Raw genomic sequence first — 7,967 nt, forward strand, 5'->3', positions numbered from 1 at the left:
GAGGGAGGGAGGGAGGGAGGGAGGGAGGGAGGGAGGGAGGGAGGGAGGGAGGGAGGGAGGGAGGGAGGGAGGGAGGGAGGGAGGGAGGGAAGATTGGCTAAGAACAAAACAAGTTTTGTCAAGGTGAAGAGGCATTGGACCCCCTGTTTAGTGCTGCTAACAACACAAATTATGCTCCTTATTTGGAATCCTCATTGTGGAGTAGTGTTGCTATGATTTATTCCCACAACTGTACACAACACAAGCTAAGTGGATTTTAAATTTATGATCTCCTTTTTGGATAATTAAAATGAGTTTTATTGACCTGAGTTGTATGCAAATATCTTAATTTATTTTCTTTTTTATTAATTTTTTTTCTTTATTAAGAAAGTTTTTATTCATTTTACATAGCAACCACAGATCCCCCTCTCATTTCTCCTCCCACTCCCCCCACAACCCAACCCACATTTCCTCCTCCAAAAAGGTATGGCCTCCTGTGGAGTGTCAGCAAAACCTGGTACATTCAGTTGAGGCAGATCCAAGCCTCTCCCCCTGCATCAAAGCTGTGCAAGGTGTCCCACCATAGGTAGTGGGCTCCAAAAAATCAGCTCATGCACCAGGGATGGATCCTGATCCTACTGCCAGAGGGCCCCTTAAGCAGACCAAGCTACACAACTGTCTTGCTTATGCAGAGGGCCTAGTCCTGTCCCATGGAGGCTCCACAGCTGTTGGTCTAAAGTTCATGAGTTCCCACTAGCTTGGTTCGTTTGTCTCTGTAGGTTTCCCCATCATGATCTTGACGCCTCTTGCTCATAGAATCCCTCTTCCCTCTCTTCGACTGGACTCCTGGAGCTTGGTCTGGTGCTTGGCTGTGGATCTCTGCACCTGCCTCCATCAGTTACTGGATGAGAGCTCTATGATGACAGCTTCATCAATCTGAATACCAGGGTAAGCCAATTCAGGCACACTCTCCATTACTGCTAGCAGTCTAAACTGAGGTCATCCCTCTGGATTCCTGGGAACTTCCCTGGCACCAGGTTTCTCCATTTCCCCATGATGTCTCCTTCTATCAAGGTATCTCTTTCATTGCTCTCCCATTCCTTCCCTGTTCCAGTTCAACCATCCCATTCCCTTATCTTCTCATCCTCCATCCCCTACCCACTATTGGCCCCCTCACCCCCAGTTTACTCATAGAGATCTCATCTATTTCCCCTTCCCAAGGCAATCCATGCCTCCCTCTTAGGGTTCTCCTTGTTAGCTAGCGTCTCTGGAGCTATGAGTTGCAGTCTGATTATCCTTTGCTTTACATCTAGTATCCACTTATGAGTGAGCACATACCATGTCTGTCTTTCTGACTCTGGGTTACCTCACCCAGGATGATATTTTCTAGTTCCATCCATTTGCCTGCAAATTTCATGATGTCATTGTTTTTTACTGCTGAGTAGTACTCCATTGTGTATATGTACCACATTTTCTTTATCCATTCTTTGATCGAGGGCCATCTAGGTTGTTTCCAGGTTCTGGCTATTACAAATAGTGCTGCTATGAACATAGTTGAGCATGTGTCATTGTGATCATAGCCATTCTAGCAGGTGTAAGATGATATCTCAGAGTTGTTTTGATTTGCATTTCCCTGATGACTAAGGATGTTGAGGAATCCCTTAAATGTCTTTTGGCCATTTGAAATTCTTCTGTTGAGAATTCTCTGCTTACCTCTGTAGCCCATTGTTTAATTGAATTGTTTGGTGTTTTGATGTCTAGTTTCTTGAGTTCCTTATATATTTTGCAGATCAGCCCTCTGTCAAATGTGGGATTGGTGAAGATCTTTCTTTTCCCATTCTGTAGGCTGTCGTTTTGTCTTATTTACTATGTCCTTTGCCTTACAGAAGCTTCTCAGTTTCAGGAGGTCCCATTTATTAATTGTTTCCCTCAGTGTCTATGCTACTGGTGTTTTGTTTAGGAAGTGGTCTCCTGTGCCAATGCGTGTTCAAAGCTACTTCCTACTTTCTTTTCTATCAAGTTCAGTGTAACTGGATTTATGTTGGGGTCTTTGATACACATGGACTTGAATTTTGTGCATGGCAATAAATAGAGATCTATTTGCAATCTTCTACATGTTGACATCTAGTTATGCCAGCACCATTTGTTGAAGATGCTTTCTTTTTTCCATTGTACAGTTTTGGCTTCTTCGTCAAAAATCAAGGTGTTCATAGGTGTGTGGGTCTTCAATAGGTGAATTAATGTCAGGGTCTTCAATTTGATTCCATTGGTCCATATGTCGGTTTTTATGACAATACCAAGCTGTTTTTAATAATATAGCTCTACAGTAGTGCTTGAGGTCATGGATGGTGATACCTCTAGAAGTTGCTTTATTGTAAAGGATTCTTTTAGCTATCCTGGGCTTTTTGGTTTTCCATATGAAGTTGAGTATAGTTCTTCCCAGGTTTGTGAAGAATTGTGTTGAGATTATGATGGGGATTGCATTGAATCTTTAGATTGATTTTGGTAAGATTTTCAATTTTAATATGTTATTCCTACTTATCCATGAGCATGGAAGATCTTTCTTCAGATACTTAAAGTTCTTGTCATACAGGTCTTTCACTTGCTTAGTTAGAGTTACCCCAAGGTATTTTATATTATTTGTGGCTATTGTAAAGGGTGATATTTCTCTGATTTCTTTCTTGGCCCATTTATCACTTGTATATAGGAGGGCTACTGATTTTTTTTTTTTTTAGTTAATCTTGTATCCCACCACATTACTGAAGGTGTTTGTCAGCTGTAGGAGTTCCCTGGTAGAACGTTGGGGATCACTTATGTATACTATCAGGTCATCTGCAAATAGTGAAAGCTTGACTTCTTCCTTTCCAATTTTTATCCCCTTGATCTACTTTTGTTATCTTATTGCTTGAGCTAGAACTTCTAGTATTTTATTGAATAAATATGAGGAGAGTGGACAGCTCTATCTTGTTCCTGATTTTCGTGGAATCCCTTTGAGTTCCTCTCCATTTAATTTGATGTTGGCTGCAGGCTTGCTATAAATTGCCTTTATTATGTTTAAGTATGTTCCTTGTATTTCTGATCTCTCCAAGCCTTAACATGAAGGGGTGTTGGAAATCGTCAAAGGATTTTTCAGCATCTAATGAAATGATAATGTGGTTTTTTTCCTCTCAGTTTGTTTATATGGTGTATTACATTGACAGATTTTTGTATGTTGAATCATCCTTGCATATCTGGAATGAAGCCTACTTGGATAATTTTTTTGGATGTGTTCTTGAATTCAATTTGCCAGTATTTTACTGAGTGTTTTTGAATCAATGTTCATGAGAGAGATTAGTCTGTAATTCTCTTTCTTTGTTGCATCTTTGTGTGCTTTGGGTATCAGTGTAACTGTAGCCTCATAAAAGGAGTTTGGTAATGTTCCTTCTGTTTCTATTGTATGGAAGTTTGAAGAGTATTGATATTAGCTCTTCTTTGAAATTCTGGTAGAATTCTGCACTGAAACCATCTGGTCCTGGGCTTTTTTTGGTGGGGGGAGGGGATTTTAATAACTGTTTCTATTTCCTTAGGGAGTATTGGTCTATTTAAATTGTTTATCTGGTTTTGATTTAACTTTGGTATGTGGTGCCTATCCAGAAAATTGTCCATGTCTTTAAATTTTCCAATTTTGTGGATTACAGGTTATTGAAGTATGACCTGGTGATTCTCTGGACTTCCTTGTTGTCTGTTATGTCTCCCTTTTCATTTCTGATTTTGTTAACTTGGATGTTCTCTCTCTGCCTTTTGGTTAGTTTGGATAAGGGCTTGTCTATCTTGTTGAGTTTCTCAAAGAACCAACTCTTTGTTTCATTGATTCTTTATATTGTTCTCTTTGTTTCTATTTTATTGATTTCAACTCTCAATTTGATTATTTCCTGGCATCTTTTTCTCCTGGGTGACTTTGCTTCTTGTTCTAGAGCTTTCAGGTGTGCTGTGTGAGTCACTAGTGTGAGATTTCTCCATCTTCTTTATGTGGGCATTTAGCGCTTTAAATTTTCCTCTTAGCACTGCTTTCATACTGTCCCGTAAGTTTGGGTATGTTGTACTTTCATTTTCATTGAATTCTAGGAAGTCTTTAATTTCTTTCTTTCTTTCTTGACCCATTGGTGATTCAGTTGAGCATTATTCAGTTTCTATGAGATTGTAGGCTTTCTGTAATTTTTGTTGTTGTTGAAATCTAACTTTAAGTCATAGTAAAATTATGATAAAATATAGGAGGTTAATCCAATTTTTTTCATCTGTTGAGATTTGCTTCATGACTGAGTATGTGGTCATACTTTTAGAGAAGGTTCCATGAGGTGCTGCGAAGAAGGTATATCTTTTGTGTTAGGGTGGAATGTTCTGTAGATATTTATTAAACCCATTTGAGTCATAATATCTGTTAGTTCTCTTATTTCTCTGTTAAGTTTCTGTCTGGCAGACGTGTCCATTGGTGAGAGTGGGGTGTTGAAGTTTCCCATTATTGGTGTGTGGGGTTTGATGTGCAATTTAAGCTTTAGTATTGTTTCTTTTACAAATGTGGGTACCCATGTATTTGGGGCATAAATGTTCAGAACCGAGACTTCATCTTAATAGACTTTTCCTGTGATGAATATGTAATATCCTTCCCCATATCTTTTGATTGATTTTAGTTTAAAGTCTGTTTTGTTAGATATTAGGATAGCTATACCAGCTTGCTTCTTAAGTCCATTTGATTGGAAAGTCTTTTCCAAGTTTTTCACTCTGAGGTAGTGTCTGTCTTTGAAGTTGAGGTATGTTTCTTGTATGAAGCAGAAGAATGAATCCTGTTTTCCTATCCATTCTGTCAGTCTGTATCTTTTTATAGGCGAATTGAGTCCATTGATATTAAGGGATATTAATGACTGGTGATTGCCAATTCCTGTTATCTTTTGGTGGTAGTGTGTGTATATTTCCCTTCTTTGGGATTTGCTGTCATGGGGTTATCTATTGCCTGTGTTTTCATTGGTACATATAACATTTTTAGGTTGGAGTTCTCTTTCTAGTACTTTGTGTAGGGCTGGATTTGTGGATAGGTATTGTTTAAATCTGGTTTTGTCTTAGAATATCTTGTGCACTCTTAAAATTCTTTCTTTATTCTGTATGTTTAGTGGTTTGATTATTATATGGCAAGGGGACTTTTTTGGGGGGGGTCTAGTCTATTTGGTGTTCTGTAAGCTTCTTGTACCATCATAGGTATTTCCCTCTATAAGTTGTCTCCTCTCCTCTCCTCTCCTCTCCTCTCCTCTCCTCTCCTCTCCTTTCCTCTCCTATATCAATCATCAATCAAGAAAATGTACCACAGGCTTGCCTACAGGTCTATATGGAAGGAGTATTTTCTCAATTGAGGTTCCCCCTTCCAAAATTACTATAGTTTGTGTCAAGTTGAAATAAAACCAGCCAGTATGTATTTAAACCCTGGAAGGTGAATTAAGTGAAATATAGATGTGTATCTGATCGTAGCATACATATAGTGCTAGTATTTCAAGTGAAAATCATATTATGAGAGATAAAACTATAAAATATTAGTGTTTTTTACAATTACTACTTAGTTGTCAGTGTGTGAAGTTTCTACTTCATTAGACCCAAAGTTGACTCAAAATGAATCAACAATCTAGTCCAAAACCTACAGCAATAAAACTAGTAGAAGCAGCAGAGGGTGGCCTGCCACACCATTGGATTTTGCAATGTCCTCTCATATACGGTGCAGAAAAAAAAAATACAAACAACAAAAGAAAGAAAAACAGGGCTGAATCCAGACTTATACTTGTGCATACAGGGATGTTATTTTTATGGAAAAAAAAACTTATCTAAGAAGAGGAATACTTTCAAATTTTATAACCTATATGTCTAGTATCTAGAATAGATAAATATCCAAACAGCAGTCACTGAGATGTTAGACCATGCCACATGTCCAAGAGTCCACATGATAAAAGATTTGTGTTTTTAAAAGCACAAAATAAATGATGAAAAAGATTTGAAGAAATGAGAATCCTCATGGGCTGCTGTTGAGAAAGTAAAATGTAATCATTGTGGAAAAGTCTTAATTTAAACTGAATTATCATACAAACTAGAAATTCCACTCTTAGGTGTCTATCCAATAGAACTGAAAATTCTGTGTGCAAGTGTGTGTGTGCATGTATTTGTGTGAGTGTGCATATGTGTGAGCATAGTTTGCATGCGTGTGCACATGTGTGTGCATTTGTTTATTATATACAGCTGGACATGGAAGCAAGGTTTATGGTATACAACTGAGTCAAGAAGGCAGATGTAGCTAAGCTCAGTAGCAGTGTGGTGATTTGAATGAGAATGGACCCATAGGCTCCTATGTTTGAATGCTTGGTCCCCAGTTAATGAAACTGTTTGAGAAGGATTAAGAGGTGTGGCCTTTGTGAAGGATGTATGTCAGTAGCTTCAAAGCCTATGTCAGGCCCAGTCTCTCTCTCTCTCTCTCTCTCTCTCTCTCTCTCTCTCTCTCTCTCTCTCTCTCTCTCCCTCTCTCTCTCTCTCTCTTTCTCTCTCTCTCTGAAACTTGTGGATCAGATGTGAACTCTCAGCTACTACTCCAGATCCATGCCAGCCTGACTCCTGCCATGCTCCTGACTATGATGTTCATAGACTAACCCTCTAAGTGCCTTCCTTCATAAGTTGCCTTGGTTATGACGTCTCTTCACAGCAGTAGAACAGTAACTATGACAGCAGTCTCTGGAGGAGAGCAGACTTCAGACAGTAAATATCCAGGGTAAGATATCCTGCTCTGCACGCTATTAACATTTGCACTTGGATCAGAAGGCTTTGCCTTTCCTCTGAGCCTCATGGGGGTAGGATGGAGCATTGTCAGTTTCCCATGGCTCTGAGGCTTTGTTCCTTGACATGGCCAGATCATCTAGACATATCCACTCAGGATTTCTCACACTTGGGACTTCCTCTGCTCCCCACATGTGTGAGATAGGCAGAAGGCAGCAGTGTTGACTTGTTCCTATCTATACTTTTTTACTGAGGCTCTTTCAGATTCCACTTTCATTGGTGGGAAGGTTCTTATAAGACATCTGTCTCTTATTCCCATGCCCTCCTTTTAGATTTATTTTTATTTATGTGTATGTATGTCACATGTGTAGTATGTTATTACACAGCAAGGTAACTACAGATAATAAATAATGCATGTTTCAAAAAGTTAGGAATTTAAATGTACTCACCACTTAAAGAAGTGGTAAAAGAGAATATATTTGTTTTAGCTGATTTATTCATTAAGCATTATATACATGCAGCACATCACATCATACTCCATTAATAAGGATAGCTTTTTTTTTTAAAAAAAGATTTATTATGTATACAGTGAGTGCTCGGCCTGCAGGCCAGAAGAGGGCACCAGATCTCATTGCAGATGGTTGTGAGTGTGGTTGCTGGGAATTGAACTCAGGACCTCTGGAAGAACAGCCAGTGCTCTTAACCTTTGAGCCATCTCTCCAGCCCAAGGATAGCATTTATATATCCAATGAATTTTTAAAATATTTTATTATTTTTAATTCTGTGTATGTTGGGGAAGGGATATGCATGCATGAATGCAGGTACCAACAAAGGTTAGAAGTGTGGGATCCACCTTGAGGTGGTGTCACAGGCTGCTGTGAGCCACCCAGCTGCCCAATATGGGTGCTAAGAACCAAACCCTGGTCCTCTAGAAGAGCAGGAAGCACTCTTAAGCACTGACCCATCTAACTCTAGCTCCAACATGACTTTTTTATTCTCCTTATTCATTCAGGTTCTTCTTTTTTTTATCCGAGTATTCTTTTTCTCCTGCCAGATCATCCATTTACTGCAAAAGATGTCTTAGAATAATTCATCCAATGAGATCTATATGAATGGCCTGTGAGTGGGGTGGGGTGGCAGAGGGCAAGGAGTGGGGCATGAGAACATAGGGAAATGGGAGGGTCAAGCTGGAACAGGGACAGAGTGGG

This window comes from Peromyscus maniculatus, chromosome 21 (genome assembly GCF_049852395.1).
Source record: "Peromyscus maniculatus bairdii isolate BWxNUB_F1_BW_parent chromosome 21, HU_Pman_BW_mat_3.1, whole genome shotgun sequence".
NCBI lineage: Eukaryota > Metazoa > Chordata > Mammalia > Rodentia > Cricetidae > Peromyscus > Peromyscus maniculatus.